The following is a 24,004-nucleotide window of genomic DNA, read 5'->3' on the forward strand; positions in this document are numbered from 1 at the left end:
TCCTTTCTTGACTATTGTGATTATATTTGATACCTTCCAATCCATTGGGGCCATGCTACCATCTGGGGCATTGTGTCAAATGCATTGTATCTGCTATCTCTGTAGCCATTCCTTTTAAAACTCATAGATGTAGATTATCATGTCAAGGAGATTTGTTGGCTTTTGGTCCCATTAATTTCTCCAGTAATAGGTTTCCCTTTTGTAATATATTCATTCATGAGATGTTGGCATTGCCTCCTAGGCCAGCATTTGTTGCCGATCCTTAATTGCCCATGAGAAAGTGATGAGGAGCTTGAACCGCTGCAGTCCATGTGATGTGGGTACACCCACAGTGCTGTTGAAAAAGGAGTTCCAGGATTTTGACTCGATAATGTTGAAGCAACAGTGATGTAGTCCCAAGTCAGGATGGTATGTGACTTGAAGGCAACTAGTGGCGGTATTCCCATTCATCTGTTCTCCTTGTCCTTCTAGGTGGTAGAGATTGTGGTTTTGAAGGGCATTGTCAAAGGAGCCTTGGTGAGATGCTGCAGTGCATCTTGTGGATAGTACATACTGCAGCCACTGTGCATCAGTGATGGAGGGAGTGAATACTTAAGATAGTGGATGGACTGCTTTGTCCTGGATGTTGCCGAGCTTCTTTAGCATTTTTGGGGCCGCACTCATCCTGGCAAGTACAGAGTTTTCCATCAAACTCCTGACTTGTGCCTTGTGGATGGCGGACATGTGTTGGGAAGTCAGGAGGTGAGTTACTCACTGCAGAATTCCCAGCCTCTGACCTGCTCTTGTAGCCACAGTATTAATATGGCTAGCCTAGTTAAATTTCTGGTCAATGGTAACACCCAGGATGGTGGTCCTGGGGGATTAGGCGGTGGCAATGCCTTTGAACATCCAGGGAGATGGTTAGATTCTTATTTGTTGGAGATGGTCATGGCTTGGTATGTGTGTGGCACAAATGTTACTTCTTTACTAATACTAATTTCCTTAAGTTCCTCCTTCTCTTTCAACCTTGTTTTCCACTATTTCCAAGAAGTATTTTATGTCTTCTACCATGAAAATATATACAAAGTATTTGTTTATAGCCTTTGCTATTTCTATATTCCCCATTATAAATTCTCACATCTCCACCTGTAAGGGACCTGGCTTACTTCTTCTGATCCTTTCCATAGTTATCAAAGCTGATCATATGTTTCTTGCTCATTTACTCTCATAATTTCACTTTCTTTATCAAAATTCTTGGTCATTGGAGAGGTAGAGAGAGAAAACATGACAGATAGGTGTGACACGGAGAAACAAACTGTGATTGGTAAGGCTATGTGGAAACAAGCCATGGTAGACTTTTGTCTTCACCACCCAGACAATAATCTGGTGGAGCCAATTATCACTTTTTCAATTAAATGTAAGTCAGGCAGGTTCTACAATAGTCAGGTGATCTACTACACTGAATTATCCCTACCCCAGGCAGTGAAGATAAAAATCTAGCCCATGTGGTTTGGCAGTCAAACAGTGACTGCATTCAAAATCTGAACCAAAAGGTAAGAATGGTTAAAACATACCAACCAAACTTTGTATGCTGAACCCATCCCTCTGTTAGTTGGAACCACACCAACAAAAGCAGCTTGCACTTAGTGCCAACTGCCCATATCCAAATTGAATTGTTTCAGATTCAAATAATGTTGGTCTTCAATCTATTCCGGCTACTTCTAGTGCCCCTACATGGTGCTTTTCTTTAGTTTCCAATCATTGTTCAATGATATCTGAATGAAGATGGAGTGTGGTGGCAGGCTGTAGCTTTCCAATGCAAGGTTCAATGGATAGAGATGGAGTTATATCTCTATGTGAAGGGTTAAGAGATGCCCATGCTAAGGCTGGAGCTTCACCCAAAAAAGCAGGAGCTGCAGCATCTGCTCATTGACAGATGCTACATTCAGAGGGGTCTGTCTTGTGAGGATGGATGAATAGTTGTACTGAGAGGAAACAGATTCACCCATTCCTTTTCCTATAGTGACTCAGCTGCGGAATCATCTGTCATGTATACTGACAGGACTGGAAATAGGACATCAATAATGCTTTATCACGGCTCTTTCAACCAAACCTAGCCAGTTTGGCTGTGAGCTGGAGCCCAATGTCAACATTGCCAGAGCTGTAAGAGAATTTGTGTCAGCATTTGGCTTGTGTGCTCAGGGCCTTCTCTGCAGGTGTCCACTATCTCCACAATGCATTGCAAACGTAAAACCTCTTCACTTACCTTTCTGCAGAGACTAAAAGGGGGGAAAAGCTGTGTTTCAATGATTTCAGGATGGAATGCTGCCTGATGGAGTAAGATATCAGAGATTGTAAAAGATACCAATGAAGCAAATAAAAGGACACCTCCAAACTTTCCACCCCCATCTTATCCCACAGAATCCAGGTCAAAGTTGCCAATGGCTATCTCCTCAAATGTGGACAACTGCTTCAGATGGGAAGGTTTCTTCCATTGTCACATTTCCTGGAAGCCAACCCAAGCGCATAAAGATCTAAGACATTGGTACATCACCCAGACCACCATCCCATTGTCAAATGCCATCTGTCCCTGGGTGACCATCATCCTGTGGAGCGTGCAGGAAGGTGCTGCTTTCAATGCAGGTTCAAAGCATAATATCTATACATCACAGTGTAAACTATTTGGACACTGTCCACAAAAACAGCAGAGGCTTTTCACCAAACCCCTAGCCCTGTTTCACCTGAAGGCTACACTTAGTCTTGCCTTCTCATGTGCAGCACCACAGAAAATCAATTACTGTTTTTAAAATATTTCCAAAGGCTTTTAAAAGGTCAACTGGTCTTTGGGAACCAAGTTGCACCTCCCTGAGACTTCCTGGAATCCTCTGACTCCACAGCAGAATAGGAGGATCCAGGCAAGAAATGACATGCTTAACCAGCCATTGTGAGTGGTTATTACAAGACAGCTGATGGTAAATGCTGAGTTGTCCAAATCCCAGAGGGAAACTTGAAACAACTGTCATAACCCATTTTGGCAATTTGTATGTTTCAAGATGGAGACTTTGAATTCAGTAGGAATAAGACCACCAAATCGAAATAGGCTTTTTTTTATAAAACTAAATTAAACATTTATTAACACAAGAAAAATTGTAAGCACATACATATGTCTACAAAATTATTACTATAATAACCACAAAAATCCCCTAATTATTCTGACTCTAGTTACGCCAGTTAAGGCAACAGTGAATCTCATAGATTTAAAGAGACACCTGGCAGATCACACCCTGAACAGTTGCATTCAAAAGGAATTTCTTTCAGCCCTGGGTCCTTGCCGACAGACTTAAGGTTTACAGGCTGGAGGCTTGTTGGATCTTAAAATGCCTCTGCCTTACGCACAATCTCCTTTCTCCTTTATACATATCTTTCTCTTTGAATGTAAATTTTCCATTGTATCACTAGGCTTTCAACTTCACCTTTTCTAACAATAACATCATTTCATTCCATCAATTTTATTGGTAAGCTGGGGAAAAAAACACATTGCTTGGCATCTTCTAACTAGGTGTAAGATTTCACATTCTTTTCAATGATTTATTTAAAAGGCAAGTTGCCCCCTTGACACCTATGTTTCTAAACTTCCCCATGTTTATCTAATTAACATTTCAAACCTACTTCTTTCTATACATCAAAGACTCTAGACTAACTAGCTGGCTTTAATCCAATTAAAACACACACATAGACACAGACACCACTAAACTTTATTTAAAAAAATAATTTCCAATAACATTACAGAAATTAATATCTCTTCATGACAGTGATCCAGCCTTACCCATTACCCGTACTTTACGGGTCTTCAGATCTTTGCAGAACTATTTTGTCATGAGCCTTATGAAAGCAGAAAGCAATAGCAGTGCTACATTCATTGTCAGACCAAGGAGTCCTTCAGTTTATTGAGATTGAGATCCAAGCCCACTGCAAAATGACAATAAACTCAGATCATTTCCTGATGTAGTTTTGCATCTACCAATTAAGCTTCCATTTTGAGGATCATTCTGCCACTCCTGCAGCATGCATTTCCCCACCTCACTCCATATCCTATCAGAGATAAAAACATCTCACTGAACACAAATCAGGAAACCTGCCTACTGTGTAAGACCAGCGCAGTTCTCCTCAGTGCCTACTGCTGTACGCCTTTTCAAGCTTAGCTTCCGACATCCTCCACTGCAGTAGGAGGTCCTTGAGTGACTGGCTGATGAATTGCAATAGGATTCTTCTGGGAGATTTGAAATGGTACTTCCTTGTCTTTAGTTGGGAGTTGTTCCTCTTTAAGAAGACAATAAAGATTGAAGGCACTCTGTATGCATCGTATGGCAGGTCAACAGGTTCCAGAAGGATGAGGTGCTGACCATCAGCTACGTGAACTGAACTGCAGTTGTTTTGGAGGCTGGAAAATATGATTGGAAAGTTATTTTTTTCCTTATATGGGAGTGTCTGCTTAGGCCGGTTATTCCTAATTGCAGGTATGCGTACCATTTGGAAACCTCTTCCAAACTTCTGTCTGTAACAAAATTTTCAGTGCAACTAAATATTTTTCTTAGGTCTTTATGCTTCATGCAATTTGGCAGTCATATAGAACTCACTTACGTACAAATTTTAAAAACATTGCAAGTAACTCAGTATGAAAGGTTACCAACAAAACATGAGGATGAGCTCCTATCCGTGAGATTTCAATTTATAAAAAAGAACTCTTCCCCATGTAATATTCCTTCATTCCACTTTCCTGGAGTTACTGACCCAGACTGAGTTATAATTCAATGGGATCTGTTCCACGGCTTTCTTCACTGCTTGGGCATTGAGTGTGAGTGGGCAGGGGCTAATTATTTTGTGGCAAGGCATCATGACTAAGTCTGATTATGATCTTACCGACTTCACACATTCTCATTTTCCAGCCTGGGTCATTGAATAGCAGGCAGGAGTGGCATAAAAACTAAATACTTCGGATGCTGGAAATCTGAAATAAAAACAGAAAATGCTGGAAAATCTCAGCAGGTCCGGCTGCATCGGTGGAGAGAGAAACAGAGCTAACACTTCAAGTCCGTGTGACTCGTCTACATAATGCTGAAGAAAAATCATACGGACCGGAAGTGTCAACTCTGTTTCTCTCTTCACAGGTGCTACCAGACCTGCTGATTCAAAGGTGCTGAGAGAAAAAGAGGCCATTGTGGTAACTCACTGTCCACCAGGATTCACCCTCATTTGTGTGGCTGAGCATTACACACAACAGTATATTTACCCACAGATTTATTGGGAGCGATTACTAAACTATTCTTAAGGTATTTGTGAACAATGTAAAAACCACATTCATTCACAGGAAATTTATAGGCCTGCCTAGACAAAGAAAATACAATCAAATTTAAGTGCATTACTTCTCTGAAGGGCCTGACTTTGGACAGTAGAATGACTAATACAGCATTTCATCTGGGAACAGTGAATATGCTTAAATAACTTATTTTATTTGGAAAATGTGCACCGCCTGAATCTGCCGTCCAAATTCCCACACCTGTGCCCTGCCAAAATCCGGGATTATTTACTGCTCACGTCGCCTACACCACATCCACTCAAATCCTGTTCCAAAATCAAAGTTTTTTTTAAGATTGCCCTTGGTTGCTTATTTGAATTGAGCAAACTATCCCAATTAAATCTTATTCAGGGAAAGACTGAAGAAGGAGATTAGGAATAAACCTGCTCTCTCTTTTTATGAACTCCAGAAAGCAGCTCGCAAATTGCATTCAGGTACACCAGAACGCCTGATTGGAATTTACAATTTGCTGAATGTAGTTCATTGAATCGATGATTCTATGATTCCGTGAATTACCTTCACCAAATTGAAACTCAAGTAACCATTTTGAAGCAATTAAAACCTCTCAGAGCATTATTTTTTTAATAAAAAGGTATCTTTACTCAGCCCATAATTGCTGGAAATACTGCGGGAGTTAACAAGGACAATACATGATGCACAGTACCATAAATCTTCTTTTATGTAATAACCAAAAACATGTGAGATTTGCACTGTATGAGAGAGAGGAGTTCCTGTGTACACTTGTATATCCTCTTTAAAAATAAAACAGCTCTAATTGCTGAAACTAAGACCAATTATGTGGCAATTCACAAGCAATGTGTTGGAGATGAGGATAATTACATATAAATTATTAAATATTAATAATTCAGGGGGATTAGTGGATAATGTGCACTGTTCAGGCTGTGCTTTAGTAATTATTGAAATTAAATGGGAGAATTGATGCTGCATGAGAGGAAGTCAAAAATGCATCTCCATAATAGTTTGTTGTGCTGCACATTTTAAAGGGAAGCTGGACGGATAGTATGGAACCTGATGGTGATTCATTTGCTGTCAGTTCTAATTCATTCTCCATATGTAGTCATTGTTGTCAAGGTCAGCACTCATTATGTATTGGTTCTAGCCACGTGCAAGACTCCTAACCAGGGGGTCTCACTACCCATCAATCGCACTTTGGTATCAATGATACAAAACAAACTATGGATACAATTTCCACTTTGTGTGGAAAACTTTATTAACCCACTAAGCAACAATATATACTTAGAACACCAGTTGCTTAGTAAGGTCCATATGCAGGAGCTCGTCCCTGAGTGGCCAGTCTGTTGAATGAATTCTTCCTCATGACTTTTCATGACTGACCAAGTCACACTTCATGGCTGCAGCAACAATGTCCACGGGATCTGTGACTTTATACCCCTTTCTGACTCCGGTCTCCCGACATGTAGGGCAGAGTTTTGCCCTTATCGGGCAGGTGAAAAGGCCAAGCGACCTTTGCACTTTTAAGGAAACCTCATCCAAGGGCGAGATGAGTTTTCCTAAAGCAAATAAAAATAAAATAAAAGATTTAAAATTGAATTAATAACATGTCCCTGCTCATGTGACAGAGTCATATGAGGGGATATGTTTTATAACGTTTTAATTTCTTTTTTGTAATAAAAAAGACTCTTCATCTCCTGGAGGCAGCTCTGTGCCTCAGGGAGAGTGAAGCGCTCTTTCGCGCACATGCATGAAGTTGGCGCTCACCCCGCCTGCCCTCCTCTTCCCCCCTCCTCCCCCCCCCTGCCCGCACAGTCGGCGCTCAGCGCTGCTGCTCATGTTTCATGCTGGGCAGGCCTTAATTGGCGTGAAATCGCTTTCCGGACTCGATCGCGGGAGGGGGGCTGGCTTCCTGACTGCCCCTGCCCTCCCCCGCTGAGGCTGCCCGAACGAGGGCAAGATTCTGGCTCATGTCTTAAAGGACATCCGTTAATGAACCAGCGGGCTTTACATGACAATTCAACAGTTTTTACTGACACCAGACTTTTTATTTCCAGATTTTTTTCTCCCACCAAACTCTAAATCTCAAACTGCCATGGTGTGATTTATGTTCTTTGGATTATTAGTCTAAATCTCTGGATTACGAAAGAAAAAGAAAGACTTGCATTTATCCTGCACCTTTCATGATCTCAACACGTGTCAAAGTGCCTTACAGCCAATCAAATACTTTTGAACACGTGTCAAAGCGCCTTACAGCCAATCAAATACTTTTGAACACGTGTCAAAGCGCCTTACAGCCAATCAAATACTTTTGAAGTTATTCACTGTTTAGGAAACAGTGTAGCAAGACCCCACCATTAACAATGAGATATTGACCAAATAAATACATAATCACCACGCTACCATACCTGTGGATCTGTTGCCTCCATAAGTAGACAAAAGCCCAGAATGGTAAAGGCAGAAGGCTTGATTTTTACATTCTCTGGAGAAAAGATAGAAGGAGTGTGAAAAGATGGGGAACTCAACCATTCAAGTGGCTTTCACTTAGGAATGGCCTAATGGGCATTGGACACAGATTTTCCTCCCAAGGAACCAATGCTTCTTAAAGTAAAGTAACTGGATTGTCACTTCATGAGGTGAACTGAAGGCTGCAGTGCAGTGATTGATGATAATCATCAAGGTGCTGCTGATTATTGTCTGTGTTTGCAAACATAAAGCACCATTGTTCTCCTTTGTGAGGATTGGCAGTCAGTCTGATTGTGGATAGGAGGGAGAATGTTGGTCATCAACAAGTTTGATGGTAATTTACCGGAAGTTTATGGAACTTAAACAGTTATTATGTCAAACATCCCTCCCGCTTGTACTCTGAGTTTGCTGCTTGCTGCCTAAGTCAAAAGATTATATTCTCAGCACTATAATTAACTGTCACAGCTCTGTAGAGTTCCTACAACACTAACTTTAGAATCAGAAATTTGCACTCCATATGAGTGCTGTTGGTTTCATTAATTGTCATTCAAATCCTGCCATTGCATTTAAGATACTGGTCCCGGACAATTGCTCTGTAGAATCAAATAGTCAAATGTTGGGCCTGTTGTAAAGGTTGATTAGACCAATAATTTGACATCAATTCTGGCCATTTATTCCTTTTATGCAAGCATTTTGTTGGATTACGAACTTCCATTTCACGATGGATTGATTCCATGTTTATAAATAGACACCGTCATGTAAGTGATTAACAGAGGAGGTCTTCAGGGAGTTATGAAAGCTTGAGACATGTGGCAGAAGATCGGGATACAGAATAGTTGAGTTGTTTTAAACACAAGCATTTTTCTCACTAGTTCAATAGATTTACTAGAATGGTACTAGGGATGAGGAACTTCAGTTACATAGAGAGACCAGAGAAACTGATATTGTTCTCCTTAGAGTAGATATGATTCAGGGAAGATTTAATTGAAGTATTCAAAATCAAGCAACTATTTGATAGAGTAAATAAGGAGACACATATTTAAGGTAATTGGCAAAAGAACCAGAAGCAAGGATGAATAGAATGTCTTTTTTACACAGCAAGTTGACATTCAATGACATTACCATTGCTGAATCCCCCACAGAATCATATTCTGGGGTTACCATTGACCAGAAACTGAACTAGACCAGCCAAATAAATACTGTGGCTACAAGAGCAGATCAAAGACTGGGAATTCTAAGGCAAGTAACTCATCTGCTGACTCCCCAAAGCCTCTCTACCATCTACAAGGCACAAGTCAGGAGTGTGATGGAATGCTCTCCACTTGCCTGGATGAGTGCAGCTCCAACAACACTTAAGAAGCTCGACATCATGCATGACAAAGCAACCCATTTTATTGGCACCCACTCCCTGGCAGCAGTGCACATAATATACAAGATGCACTGCAGCAACTCACCAAGGCTCCTTTGACAGCACCTTCCAAACTCATTACCTCTACCACCTTAAAGGACAAGGGTAGCCAGCACATTGGAACACCACCACTGGCAAATTCCACTCTAAGCCACATACCATATGGAAATATATCCTTCACTATTGCTGGATCAAAATCCTGGAACCCCCTTCCTAACAACACTGTGAGTGTACCTACACCACATGGACTGCAGCGTTTCAAGGAGGCAGCTCACCACCACCTTCTCATGGGCAATTAGGGATGAGGAATAAATGCTGGCCTAGGCGGTAGCATCCACACCCATGAAAGAATAAAAAGAAACTGGAATACACTGCCTGAAAGGGTGGTGGAAGCAGATTCAATAATAATTTCAAAGCGGACTTGGATAAATATTTGAAAAGAGAAAAAAAGCTGTAATGCTATGGGGAAAGAGCAAGTATGGGACTAATTGGCCTGCTTTTTCAAAGAGCCAGAACAGGCATGATGGGCTGAATGGCCTTCAGCTGTGCAGTATCACTCGATAATTCAATGATCCTAGTCATCTACTATATTGCAATGGTGCTTTTAAATTATAATCAACATTGTTGTAGCTCGGACTAGAGATACAAACGCAACAAATTATGCTCATGAAAGTCATTGTGTTTTATATTGTCATCTGTAATTGGCACCTTTGTCATTCTTGAAAGCAATGTGCTTAGTCATAATACAGTATGCACTTAGTTTCACTGGTATCAGTGAAGCTCAGTGTGCAGGACTCTCATCTCTGGTTGTGGGTTCTATGTCCCACTCAAGTGCAAAATCTACCCTAAAACTTCAGTGCAGTACCGAGAGGGTACTGCATTGTTAAAGGTGCCATCTTTTAGAAAAAACATTAAACTAAGGCTGTGTTTGCTCTTTCAGGTGAACGTAAAAGATACCATGGCGCTATAGGAAGAAGAGCATTGGATTCTTTCTGGTGTCCTGGCCAAATTTTATCCCTCAACAACATCACTAAAACAGGTTGTCTGGTCACTATCACATTGCTGTTTGTGGGATCTTACTGTGCGCAAATTGGCTGCGAGGTTTCCTAACATTACAACTGACTACGCTTCAAAGGGTACTTCATACACGGTAAAGCACTTAGGGACATCCTGAGTCAGCCGGCACCTCAACCTGCAAGAAAACTGTGACACTAAAATGGCTGGAAGGCGGCTGCTGTACAGTGTATCGCTTGGATTTTCATTCCCATTCTGCCTGGTTTCTGCTAGGAGCAGGGAGTTAAAATCCTCCCCTTGAACTGAACCGTTAACAAATTAGAAAAACAAAACAAGACAATGTATGATTTAAGTATTTTGTTCATATAGTCTTCCTCAGTGATACCTTTAATACATGTGACATTAATGGGATGTTAAATTTCATTCTCCAGTGGAACCCACTCCTTGCTCTGAACAGAACACCGTATTTATAATTGTTCAGTTTGTTTCCTCTCGTTATGTTATGTTGCCCTTTTGGCAATTAATGTAGCCTGTAAGCTTTGCTACAATTCACAATGTCATTGTGCTATTATAATTTTCTTCAAAAATTCTGTGGTTCTGGACACTTAAGACGATTAGCATAAGTTTTTTTTAAATAAATATATAATTAGTCAGAAGAGCTGTGTGGCAACGTAACCCAGCTATGTTGTGAAAACCGCCAGCATGCACAATAGCCTTGAATACATTAGCTATCTGTCTGAACTGATAGAAAATTTGGATTTAACTGGATCAACATCAAAGGAAATGAAATGTTGGCAGCTCCCTTGTGCCTGGCAGCACCTTTGGATATTGAGCTGAACATTTTTGCATTGGACAGCTTCTCACTTTTCCTTTTTCTTAAATGACTGTGGCCTAAAAAAAATTCTCCACTTGCATTTTCAGGCGCACCAATCCGAAGAAATTTCCACCTACTAAATAAAGTTCCGTTGTGAACAATCATGGTGCCAATCAGTCATAATGTTTTATTTTATATATTTTTCTCTCTTGGACAGATGAAGCCTAAGAGTTAAAATCTCCCGGGGTCTCACACTGCTGGGGTCGACCCTGAGTCTCCAGGAACTGAAGATTAATCTCCAGGGCACTGTAGCAAGCAATCCTGGTGGCTAAAACGTCGGCATTAAAAAAGGCTGTTCATTTTCATTGAACACTTTTGCTTATTAGTTACGAAAATATTGCAGATTGGGAAGAAAGGCTGTTTGACTGAGGCTCAGGAATCATCCAAGTAGCTAACAAAGAGCTGAATTTTCCCTACCCGTGATGGTAGGCTTGAAGGGGGGGCCTGGAAAATAGGAGGAAGCCATATCAGGATGGCTCGCTGATGCATTCTTGCCACTGGGGAACTTTCCTGGGGTGGTCCAGGAAGTGGATTGTCTGCCACTGTGTGGAGGTGGGCTGCCAAACCAGATGGTTAAGGCCCCAGTTAGGGGCAATTTGCTGTCATTACACCAGCGGTGGAGCGGCCTCTGCCCATCATGTGCACAGGCCACTGCAATAGAGACCACTTCCCTGCGGCAGCCTGTGGGCTGTTCGAAATGGAGGGTCTATGCCCCATTGGCACTGCCGCAGGCAGGAAAGGCCACACTTGTTGTCCAAACAGTTGAGCTGTAAGGATTTAACCTCTGTTCCAAGGCGTGTATCGAATTCTCCCTTCTGAATTTATTTACCTGTATGTCTCCAAAGGCACTGCTATGTTAAATTGCCCTCACAGATCCCAGCCCGCTTCAACAGTGCCCACCATTCCCGGTAGGACTGCCACGGCTTCATAGCTGCCAACTCTCTGATTGGATCAGCAGCACCTAGCGCCTGCCCACTGTCCTTGAATGGACAGTGAGCTGGGAGGCAGCCAATTAAGGAAGTGCCTCCAGGAAGATTGCAATGTCAGTCTAACTGGTGCCAGGTGCAGGCTTGGAGCCACATCTGGTTCCAACAGCAGGATCCTGAAGCCCCCTGGAAAATCCATCCCAAAGAGACTGCTCACTTTCCAATTTGCATGGAAGGCACAGAGAGAATGGACGTGATGGGCAACCAATGGTGTGGAGTGTGCACTGGGGCAGTTGGAGGCAGGAGGTCATTTGAGGAACTATCTAGGAATATGTCTGAGCTGATCCTGCCACTGTATGCTAAGGCTTGAGCAGTATACCTGTGCTTTTATCTCCAAATATTTAAAGATGTAAACTTTGCTTATGGGAGGTGTCTCAGGACTTGATGCTTTGTAAACTGATACAGGTGCCATGTTAAATGATACTAATGACACTTCCAGGACTGGAGCAGCACTGTTGAAGGCTTTAAGGAGTTTTGATGTTTTTGTTTTCTAGTGGATGCACAGTACTGCATATTTATATTTACCAGATGCTAAATCAAATGGATTGTGTCTATTCCTTCTTTGAGACCTTTTGGTGATTTATATTCCTGCTGAGACACTGCCAGAATTCTCTGTTCGAATCATTGGCCACATTAATTTAACGATTGTCATCCTGTGTGGTTTAATATGTTTTCTTTCCTTAAAAAAATGTTTAGATTTTAGATCATTTGACTGACAGTTTTCAGGGTCATTTTATGGAATATCATTCTGTGCCTCACTCATCTGGCTTCTCACTTCATCCAAACCTAGAACCACAAACAAAAATCATGGAAGAAGAGCTAAGTAAAAATATCCTGCAGCATCTTTAATAACATGACTGGGGAGGGGTTTGTGGGGGGTGGGGGGGGGTGGGTGGGGGTGGGGGGCAGTGGGGTGGGGGGGTCGGGGGGGTGGGGTCGTGGGCTGAGTTGGGGGGGGGGTGTTTCTGCTGGGTGAGGTTTTCTCATTTCATGCTCATAAATCACGGATTAGTGATTTTGTGACAGCTAGCACCAAGAGAACATAGGAACAGTTAAGAGCAGGAGTCGGCCTTTCAGCTCCAGGGGACCAGCTCTGCCAGTTAATTAGATCATGGATGATCTGTACCTCAACCCCATTTTCTTGCCATTGTTCCATGTCTCTTGATGCCCTTGCCTAACAAAAAGCAATCTCTGTGTTGAAAACTCCAGTTTCCCCACAGCATCCACAGCCTTTTGTGGGATAGAGTTCCAAATTTCTACTTCCCCTCTTCACCTCTCACTTGTGGAATAAAGAAACTACAATTCAGCATTCTTGAGTGCCTAATCATTTGGTATTATTCGTATGAATCATTAATTCCATCATAGATCCACCCCAGATTGCCCAGTTACAGGGATAGGAATAAGTAGCCACAGATGTCCAATGGGGGAGGGGGAGCTGGGGGATAACTATCCTATTTACTAATCATGCCTGAATGGAAATGAAAATCAAATGAATCAAGACCACGTATCAAGGGAGGGAGTAAATACTGGATTGCCACAAGGTCAAAAATGTCATGTTTTTAAAGGTTATTCAGAAGGTAGCCTACACAAAGTTATGAGTGATGAGAGGCCGTGGAACATTCTTAAGCCAGTTACTCAAAAGCAATATAATTAGTTGTTCTTCTGATAAAGGATAAATAAATAAACTGAAATATTGGGTTTAGGAAAAGCAAATTAAATATTTAAAGGAGCTCCGCACAGCTCCTAAAAATTCGATAAAATATAACAAGTTCCCCCCAGCTATTAGCATATCTCAATCGGTAGCTGCAGGATTGAACATGCTCTCTTCATGACCTAGAGCAGGTTTGCTGGACAGCAATAGAACAGGGATTGTTTTGACAGCAATTTAGGGAACAAGGTGAATTGAAAACAGCCACCTGAAATGTCAATGACCTTCCTTCCACTCCATTTTTAGATTTTTAGAAAATAATTTGGTGCACCTTTATAACTCAGAAGAGAACCCATTAGGGGTAGAGCCGGAAGCATTTCTTCTCTACACATAAATCGGTGTTCCCACTCCTGGGGCTGGATTTTCTCAGACTTCCCACCGCGGGAATCATCAGGGGCGGGACGGAAAATTTGACGAACTAGCAAAAGGTCCCTTGACTTCAGGCGGGAATTTCCAGCCCTGCGGCAGGTGGGACCTGGAAAATCCCGGCCCTCATGTCCGAGCTCAAAGGATGTGGGTTCATGCTTCACTCCTGATACATGAGCGCGTAACCCAGGCTGATACTTCGGTGCAGTCATGAGGGAGCACTGCATTTTCAAAGGCACTGTGTCTGGGGTGAGACATCAAACCACAACCCCCTTCACCGTCTCAGGGGGATATAAAAGATAAACTGGCACTATTTTGAAGAAGTTCTTCCCAGTTCAATGGATAGTATTTATCTCGTAACCAACATCACTGGAACAAACTCTTTGGTTATTATTTCATTGCTGCTTTTTGGCTTTGTTGGATGCAAATTGACTGGCAGATGTCACGACATTACAACTGTGGCTACACTTCAGAAGCACTTCATTGGCTGTGAAGCACTTTAGAACATTTAAGGATGTGCGAGGCATTATATAAAAGCATCTTCTTTCTTTTATTAAATATCAGGAGGAGGAAGTATAAACTTACTGAGAATCTAAAGCCAGTTATTTCCTTAGAGACCATAAGTAAAGAACCTACAGTCAGTTAGATGTGTAATTTGGTGATTTCACAGTAGGAGAAGCAAAGAAATAAGGAATCACCTTGATGAGGTCAGGAAGAGAGAGCAGTCCACTTTCATACATTGTAAAATGTATTCTATTAGAATTAGAACCTGTTGGGTTCACTCTCTCCTCACCATAAGTACAATGTCAGTGTGGAGGTGACCTCTGGTATATATTTGGGCTTTCTTTATTCAGTCACTGGGTGTGGGCTTCGCTGGCTGGGCCAGCAATTTTATTGCCCATCCCTAATTACCCTTGTTAAGGTGGTGGTGAGTCACCTTCTTGAACCGCTGCAGTCCATATGGTGTAGGTACACCCACTGTGCTGATTGAGAGAGAGTTCCATGATTTTGACCCAACGATAGTGAAGGAATAGCAATATATTTCCATGTCAGGATGGTGTGTGGCTTGGAGGGGAACTTCCAGGTGGTGGTGTTCCCATGTGCCTGCTGCCTTTGTACTTCTAATGGTAGAGGTTGTGTGTTTGGAACATTCTATCAAAGGAGCCTTGGCGAATTCTTGCAGTGTACCTTGTAGATGGTACACACTGCTGCTACTGTGCTTCAGTGGTGGAGGGAGTGGATGTTGGAGGTGAGGGATGGGGTGCCAATCAAGCGTGCTGCTTTGTCCTGGATAGGGTCAAGCTTCTTGAGTGTTGTTGGAGCTGCACTCTTCCAGGCAAGTGAAAAGTATTCCACCATATTCCTGATTTACACCTTGTAGTTGGTGGACAGACTTTGGGAGTCAGGAGGTGAGTTACTCGCCACAGGATTCTTTGCCCCCGAACTGCTCTTGTAGCCACAGTATTTATATGGCTAGTCCAGTTCAGTTTCTGGTAGCCTCCAGGATGTTGCTGAATTTAGCAGGGTTGCATCCAACCCTCAAGCATAAGAAAGGGCTAGAATTCATGAGGTTCAGTGCATTCTTTAGAGTTGGCGCCCTATCACTTCACTCAAAATGGAAAGACTTCCCATTGCAGCTTGTTTCCATCTCATCACCTAACAACCCAGGTCACACTCCCATCAGCTTTATAGATATGTTATCGTCAAAAGAAGAAGTATGGTGTGAGAGAAAGGTTGTTTTTCTCGGACTTTTCTAGAATTTCCCGGCATGGCTGTGTGAGGTGAATTTTTTGGGGTTTGCAGAATGTTCCACTGGCAGCAAGTTGTGTTGCACCTGGAACTTGTCAGCTTGTGCCTAATTTAGATAATATTCTCTGGATTGTTCATGACATGTGATTCCCCTTTAAACAAATTGTAATTGGTTCTCATCCTCACTCAGTGTTGGCATTTGGCTATTGCTTCACATGTTCTGTGAGCTCACTTTGTGTACCTGTGTCACATTTGGCTTTTCTTTTACAAATGAATTCGCATTGTTTGGCCACCCCTACCTGCCGTAATCAAGGGCGTGACTCCTTCTTTAATACAACGATGTGGGTTTGCTGGATCACTTCAAAGAACAGCCAAGAACTAACTGTGGGCATGTGTGACTGTAGTCACATATAGGCCAGATTATTAGGATAGTAGGTTTCCTTCCAGTGAACCATTGGGTTTTCCCAACAATCTAACAGCATCATGGTTACTTTTATTGATATGGGAATTTTTTTTTAAACTGATTTTGCTTATAATCTCCACAAATCTGAATGGATTCATCTGGACCTCAAAAGCTTTTCTATTTCATTCCTTTTTTCTTCTCCCCCCACCCCCCCCATGTTATATTTCTTCAACTCCTTGGTCCAATTGTTCATTCTTCACCTTCGAACCTGAAAGTGAGTTGCACTAAGTCTATCGATCAGGTAGCTGAAGACATCAAAGGCAAATCTGATTCTACCCTCATGCCCACTTTCCAACAGTGATCACCAGCTAATGATCAAGAACAGGAACCCTAGTCCAGGAATCCACGGATAACTGCACTCTCTCCACTGCTGTACCCGTGGACTATTCTTTTACTCATTTTTTTTTATTCTTCATTTTTGAGTTGTGGGCCTCACTGGAAAGTCTGGTATTGATCTCCCACCCCTAGCTGCCCTGTTTTTAATACAGTGGCTGACGAGTCCACTTCTGAGGGCAGTTAAGAGTTACATAGAGACATATAGAGGTCAGACTGGGTAAGGACAATGGGTTTCTTTCCCTAAAGGACATCAGTGAGCTAGTTGGGTTTTTATGACAGTCCAATAGCATGATGCTGCCTTTTTACAGGTACCAGTTTCCTATTTAATTTCCAGCTTTTGAAGACTGAATTCAAATGATCATACTGTCAAGGTGAGATTTGAACTCACATGCTCTGGATGACTAGTGGAGCAAGATACTGCACAGTTAACACACATTTTCGTTAGCTTTGGGTTATATAGAATAGACAAGTGAAAATAATTTGCAGGTAGCAACAAAATCAATTGCTTCAGACAATGTTGTCAATCACAGAAGTAAACCTAGCTTTTCTTTTTAAATTGAGAATCCACCACAAAGGTCTATGGTTCAAATTGCAGAATGCCACCCTGATTAACTAATTGATAAACCGTGCCAAATAATCTACTCAGAAACTGTGTGGATGAAGTTGGGCTCTGTAACGCCCGTTCTGAACCCACTTAAATTATGAAAAAGGCATCAGCAATGTGTGTAAGTATTTCAACAGAGGTTTGCAGGTGTGCATCGAAAGACCACCAAAAATATGCAGAGTAGGAAGATTATGAGCATGCAATGCTGAGTTGACGCTATTTTGACGATCCAAACTCCAGCCTCTCTTAACATCACGGACCTGAACACACGTTCAACACTGTGAAGGACCCCACCTTAAGTGTTATTTAATGGGATCATCAACTATTTACAGATTAGGCGCCAGTTTATTTCTTCTGGCTAGTGCAACGACTACTTGTGTTTTGAGTGCTTTTCCATCCTTGTTTAAAGTTTCAGTCACCCACGGGCAGTATTCTGGCTGGTGTTGAACGACTTGTTGGTGACTTCAAGCCTTGAGCCCAAACTAGTTCGTTCCAGACATTTTTCTTCCATTCGTTCAAGGGGATTTCGCATCGCAGTCAAGGCCAACATTTATTGCCCACCCCCAATTGCCCTTGAGAAGGTAGTGGTGGACTGCATTCTTGAACTGCTGCGGTCCATGTGGTGAAGGTACTCCCACAGGCAGTGCTGTTAAGTCTTAGGGCAGAATTTTACATTGCCCCAGCCAGCAGGTTTCAGGCAGGGGTGGGGGGTGCCGTAAAGTTCCTTGGATGGCCTTCCCACCCAACTTCCACCCACCCTGACTTCTCTGCAATTTTAGGGTGGAATGGGTGCGTTCAAGACCAGCCAGCCTGCCCTTTCCCTAACTGAAGCCCCTAAATGGCCAATTAACAACCACTGGAGGGCCATTTCCAGCCTTAACTTCCAGGCAAGCAGGCAAGAGTTCAGGGGCAGGGGGAAGCCCAAAAAGTGACCCTGCTCAGGCCTAGGGCGGGAAGGGGGGGGGGTGGTGGGGCATCTCCATCAACAGACTCCTTTCAACATTGACGCTCCCCCAAAAAAGTCTCAGAGATCAAAAAGGTGCTCCCTTTCTCCCTGATCTCTCCACCAATGCCTCCACCCCACCCCCATCCAACCCTCCATCTGTAGGGCCCCGCCACCCCCCCCCCCAACACTCACCTCCCCTACCCACCATGAGATCCCCACATTTACCTGGTCCTGGACTTTAGGGACTTAGGCTGGAATCTTCCAGCCCCATCACGGAGGGTTCCACTGCAGTGGGACCAGCGAGCCTTTGAAATCTCCTTTCACGCTGGTGAGACTGGAAGATCCCGCTGGCGTCTGGGGCTGGCCTCAGACTCTGGGGACTAATTGCAGCCCCAGTCCTGTCCACTGCAGCTTCTGGCACTGCAGGGACTAGAGAGCTGCCAGCCAATGTGATGAGCTGGAAGATTTCTGAGGCGGTACTTCTTCCTGATTGAGGAGAGGACATCCCATCTCCAGTCAATCAATGCACATTGGGGCGCTGAATGGCTGTGGGACAGCCAACATCGGCAATTATGTGTTCACCGCCAACTCTTCAGATGGCAGGAAGGGAAACCCCGGCATCCGAAAAATCCTGGCCTTAAAGTTTTTATGGCAGTTTTGATACAACTGAATGGTTTGTTTGGCCATTTCAGAGGACAGTTAAGAATCTGGAGACGCATTGCAAACTTGCAGTACTCTGGCACCAAACCTCCCAGTATTCATGGTCACTATAGAAATTCTATTCGGACATTATGCCGTGCCAAATCATTTGTCCCATTACAAAGTGTGTGCATCAATTTATTCAGAAGAGTTTTATACTGTCTTGGTCCACTTTTGAGTTGGAAGCAGTTGTTCATGTGGACACCAATTTATTCTAGATTCTAAATGACACTCCCATTGTATCAATATGGTGTCACTTGTTCATGGCTACAAATAAATAATTTGAAGTGTAATTGCTTGAAAAGTCTATGGGCAGAATTTTTCGCTTGGTGGGCATTGACATTGACTAAGCGTGCCGATGTCAACATGCAGTCGTGCGATAGTTCAGTCGGGGGCAGCGCACCCACCAACAATTAAATGGCCTGTTAAGGCCATTAAATAATCAATTAAATTAAACTTTTCACTGCCCGTCCAACCTACCAGTTGAAGGGCAGGCGGAAAGGCTAAGCGGTCTTTGCATTTTTTTGGAAACGTCATTCATGGGCGGGTTGGGGTTGCCAAAAGCAAATAGCAATAAAATAAGAGTTTTAAGATTTAATTAATAACATGTCCCAGCTCATGAGTTACATGAGGGGACATGTTTTATTACATTTTTATTTTCTTTTTTAAGGATGCTTCATCTCCCAGAGGCAGCTCTGAGTGTCAGGGAGATTATGTAACGCTCACTCACGCGTATGCGCAAAGCTCATGCTAGGCCTGCTCGCCTTCTTACCACCCCCCCCCCCCCCCCCCCCGCCCCCCCCACCCCCCACCCCTCCACCCACACAGGCAGCAGTCAGCGCTGCCACTCGTGTTTCACACTGGGCAGCCCTTAATTGGCCCGCCAGCGTGAAATCGCGGTCAGGTCGCAATCGTGAGCAGTGTCAGCTTCCTGACCTCCCCCAGCCGAGCCCAACCACCAAGGGCAAAATTCTGCCCTTTGTCCTGTATATGTTGCATGTGCATGTCTAACACTAGTCAATGAACTGGTACCAAGTTCCGCTTGTAACTGAAATAACACATCCTACTTCCTTGTAGATGATAGCGGGTGATAATATATATCCCAGTGTTATATATCAGTCAGATTTATGAGCAGCTATTAAATTGAATTGAGCAGAGTCATTAACAGTACTAAGGCTGCTTTGCCAGGTTGAAAGTGTTAACTCCCAGCTTATGGTTCAGCATTCAATATACTTCAAATGATGGCAGCTCCAAAGTTTAATTATGCTTCAAACCTGTTACTAATCTTCCTTTCTATTTTTAGTTCATTCAAACTGTAATAGATTTTGTTGGAAATGGAAAATGCTGCCAGATGAAGTGGGGATACTTGTGCAGCTCACGGATCTAGGAGATTTTGGTGTGCTGGACTGCTGATTTTCATTGTTCAGAGGTCAACTTCTTTGATTGGACTCCCACCATACTGAACAGTATACTAAAAAAAATATTTGCTACTTGATTTTTTTAGACCAACTTGGGCTGTCTTTGAGGAGTTAAAAGTCAATATTAATGTTTGCGCAGCAATAGATTCTAATGTGCTGACTTCCTTCACTGAAATTGCAGGTTATTGGCATATCTCTGTGATTCTCCATGCACCGAGTTCCTGGGGCATGACAAATGGCTGGTGGGGGGTGCGCAGGAAGAGAGACAGCAGTAAATGGAGGTGACCTGCAGAATGATCATGAAGCTATTTGGTTGTCATAGAAACCCAACTGGTTTGCTAATGCACTTTAGGGAAGGAAACATGCTGTCCTTACCTGGGCTGGCCTATATGTGACTACAGCTGCACACCATTGTGGTTGAATCTGAGCTGCCCTCTGAAGTGGCCTAGCCGTCACTCAAATGTTACCAGCTTTGCAAGAAGGCAGCCCACCTCTCAGGAGTAGGCAATGAATGCCGGCCTTACCAGCTACAATCACCATTCCATTAATTTTTTTAAAAAATTGCTTCAGAGCAAATAGGAAACTAAAGGAAAACAACAGGATTGGCCAAACAAGGCCCTTTAGCATCCATTTCAGTGGGCAGTACAAAGGTGCCTTTAAGAGCTGGTCACCTACTCTAAACAAAACAAAACCTTGAGCACTAAAAGTCGATGAAGAAAGTAAAAATAGAGCATTACATTCAATCAGGCCAGAGACTTCCACCGCTCAACAGGATTAGATTCAAACTGCTGGCACAGCTCATAGCTAAATAATTGCAGGAAATGCTTGGGAGTTCAATGGGGTGGACTAAGTTGCTTTTGTAAATAACCGACTAAAATAATGCTATTTTGTTTGATATACTTAACAGTCGTTGAGGAAATTAGTCATGGTCATTTCTTGAATTCAGGAGAGGGTTTTGACAGCTTGGTGTCATATTAATATCTGTGCACTGGATATCCAAAACCAAGGATATAATTTCATACGGCGAATTAAAACCATACACGGTACCTCAACTGATATATTCTAAATGGCTACGCTATTGTTAGCTCAATTTAAACTAGGCAGTGGAATATGACAACATATTGCATTTATATAGCACTATTCATATCAGAAGGACATTCCAGAATGTGTTGCAGGTCATAAATTAGAGAATAAAATAGACACGAGCAGGAGAGGAAAGAATAAGTGGAATGTAATTAAGGTTCAGGGCTGACCGATCATTTATAAAGAAGGCTTTCCAAACTAGGGATTTCTAAAGGGCAGCAACATGATGGTCGAAAGAGCAACAGTCAATATTGGACAGAACAAGCTGTGGAACAAGCAATAGACCAGAGACAGAAAAGTGAAGGATGAAAGCAGTGACATTGAGAAGAAGGAGGGTAGTAGTTTTTAAAGAATGAAAGAAAGGACTTGCATTTAAATAGCACTTTTAATGACCTTGGGTACGTCAAAACACTTTACAGCCAATGAAATATAGCCACTGTTGTGCTATAGGAAATTCAGCAGTCAATTTGCACACAGCAAGTTCCCACAAACAGCACTGTGATAATGACCAGATAATTATTTTTTATAATGTTAAATGAGAGATATTGGCCAGGGCACTGACGATAACTCCCCTGTTCTTCTTTGAAATTGTGCCATGGATCTTTTACATCCATCTGAACGAACTGATAGGCCCTCTGTTTAAAATTTCATCTGAGAGGGAGCACCTCTGACAGTACAACACTCCATAAGTACTGTGCTGGAGTATCAGCCAAGATTTTTTTTGCTCAAGTCTCTGGAATGGAAATGAACCCACAATCTTCTGACTCAGAGATGAAAGTACTACCCACCAAGCAACAGCTGACATTACAAGAGGTGATAAGAATCTGCAAGTTAATCATAGAGCAATGGGGAACAAATGGAATCTAGGGAGGATTGAACTAAGTGTGCAAATTCAAGTGTACCCATTTTATTTATATATTCATAGGATGTGAGAATCATTGGCAAGACCAGCATTTATTGCCCATCTAATAAATGTCCTTGAGAAGGTGAGGTTGAGCCAGCTTCTTGAACTGCTGCAGTCAGTAAGTTGTAGGTATACCCACAGTGCTGTTAGTGAGGGAAATACATGGAGGTGCAGTTTGTAAAGGGTAGAAGTGGGATGGCTGACTAAGAGAATATTAGAGAAACTGAGTCATAAGTGGATTAGACTTTTATTGGTGAAAAGGTTTTATCATAGTCACAAAGCCATTGAACCAAATCAAGAGCCAACATTAAAACATATTGAATGACAAAACCTTGTTCAGTGATGTACATTTTTTGCCGAGGCAGCTACATATTAGTATAAAAGATATAAGTATATCTTCACTGTCGTTTCTTCACTGTCGCTGTGTCAAAATCCTGGAACTCCCTCCCTAACAGCACTGTGGGTATACCTACACCACATGACCTGCATTGGTTCAGGATGGCAACTCATTATCACCTTCTCAAGGGTAACTAGGGATGGGCAATAAATGCTGGCCCAGCCAGTGACACCCACATCCCATGAATGAATTTAAATAAAGAAATTCTGAAGGCATCAGCCTTGGCTAGTTATCAGTCTTGCATCAGCCAGTAACATTCTTGCCTGTCAGTCGGATGATCTTGGATTTGAAGCCCCTCCTCCAGTTAAGAGAGTACATAATCCAACATGGCACTCTAGCTGAGGAAATGCTGCACTGCACTGAGTGCTACAGTGGCATCTTTCAGATAAGATGTTAAGTGTCACCATCTGCCTTCTCAGGTGGATGTAAAACAAAATCCCATAATGCTATTCAAAAAGTAGCAGGAGTTTTCAATATCCCCAGTAGCTATCAATTAACATCACTAAAACGTGTTGGGGGTAAAAATTGGTTTCTTATACCCCTGGCACACCACATGGGTCATGCAGGAAGCAGCTGGCAGTGAAGGGTCCCTTGTCTTCCATAGCACCACTGGAAGTGGTACAGTACAATGAAGATGATATTCATTTTTCTTATCTGATTATTTATCATTTTGCTGTTTGTGGGACCTTGCCATACACCAGACAGATGTCATGTTTCCCAATGTTACAACAGTGACTACACTTCTAAAAGTGCTTAATTGGCTCTATTGGGACATCCTGAGGTCATGAAAAATGTTACATTAATTAAAGCTTTCTTTTTTCTTAGTTGCTTCCTTTTTTTCTCACCTAATTTCTCTCAATCATTCTTTCCGATACTTGAATAGCTTTATTATTCCAATAATAGTGCTTATTTGCCCTTTGCAGTCTTGACAACGTTATAAACCAACAATGGAAACTTTCCTGGATCTGCTGGCAGTTTAATGGTGAAAACAGATTGTGGACAGAAATGAAGCATTTTCTCCATCATGGGTCAATTCTTGGATTCCTTCATGTTGGCAGGAGTTGATTTAGTGTATGGTAGGCTATACCAAAGACACTAATTTTCATGCTTTGTGAAAATAAAAGCAGTTTAATGAGCTAATATTCATTGGAGTGCAGCCATAGTGTCCATTTGCATCTCTGTCATTCATTTAAATAGAAACTAGGTATGCACATGAAGAAGAAGGATATACTGGTGATATTGGGAGGAGATTCAAGTGGAGCATAAACATCAGCA

The sequence above is a fragment of the Carcharodon carcharias genome, chromosome 16 (genome assembly GCF_017639515.1).
Source record: "Carcharodon carcharias isolate sCarCar2 chromosome 16, sCarCar2.pri, whole genome shotgun sequence".
Lineage (NCBI taxonomy): Eukaryota > Metazoa > Chordata > Chondrichthyes > Lamniformes > Lamnidae > Carcharodon > Carcharodon carcharias.